Here is a 900-nt window from a genome sequence, read left to right on the forward strand (position 1 = left end):
AATTCAAAAGCAGAGAATTAAAATAAAGGAACATTTTAATGTGAACATCTCATTTCTATTTTTGTTTTTCAATGAAGTGTTCGTTGTTACATTTGCGACGGACAGCTATGTGCACCTAAGAAGCTGTAGAATTTGGATATTCCAGTAGCGCATCATCTGCAGAACAGAACAAAAACATTTTCATCAATATTGACTGTGTTAGACTATCTGGCAATGAACCAAAAAAACAACATGTTACATTTTGTATTTCAACAATATATATATATAAATTCTTTGAGTGACATTATATTAGAGTAAATTTTTTTAAGTTTAATTACCACCCATTGGTGCATGTGTTAGTAATGTAATTCAGTGCCAACAAATAAACCTACCATTCTCTGACTGGATGTTGATTGCAAAGCTTGGTCACCAGCATTAGCCTGCAATATTGACAAAAAGCAAAAACAATACAACAGTTTAATAATTTAAAATAGAAATTAATATTGTTAGAGATAACAATGAACAAAAATGTAAAAATTAAGATTATTATTTATGAAACCAATGTAAGTTTGTATATTTACTGCACTGTATATAATTGCTTATTCAATTATAGCAAACTTACCATCAACTAGCAACACGTAAGCAGCCTTCGTCCCTTCGGGCTCCTTTTGTGACCCACATTTCATTTCCATCGGTTGTTGTCCAGTTGTGTTGTTGTCTAACTCGGACTAGGATGTCATCAGCTTGAATTTACGAAAATTACTAACTATTATCAAGGCCCTCTCTACTTTTAAGGAAATATTATGCGAGTAAAAACGGCGAATTTGAACAGCGTCTGTTATCCTAGGGTTAACATAGACATAATATAAGGATAGACGCCTCCTGGACCGCTCTCGCCTATTGTCGCTGACGAGATTTAGG

The 900-nt window shown here is 33.4% G+C and overlaps 1 protein-coding gene and 1 long non-coding RNA gene across 2 annotated transcripts in view; one reads left to right on the top strand and one right to left on the bottom strand.

Annotated features, from left to right (window-relative positions):
• The window catches only part of LOC106938071 (sodium/glucose cotransporter 4-like), a 52,390-nt gene that overhangs the window by 35,099 nt on the left and 16,391 nt on the right, over positions 1-900 (top strand). The gene's annotated exons all lie outside the window — the stretch shown is intronic.
• LOC106938072 (uncharacterized) lies at positions 65-425 on the bottom strand. The gene is made up of 2 exons (XR_001422529.1): positions 372-425; positions 65-156 (listed from the first exon to the last, which is right to left on the bottom strand). It is a non-coding gene; the product is annotated as an uncharacterized LOC106938072 (long non-coding RNA).

Source organism: Poecilia latipinna, unplaced genomic scaffold (assembly GCF_001443285.1).
Source record: "Poecilia latipinna isolate Pla-1442-1.1 unplaced genomic scaffold, P_latipinna-1.0 Scaffold2501, whole genome shotgun sequence".
Lineage (NCBI taxonomy): Eukaryota > Metazoa > Chordata > Actinopteri > Cyprinodontiformes > Poeciliidae > Poecilia > Poecilia latipinna.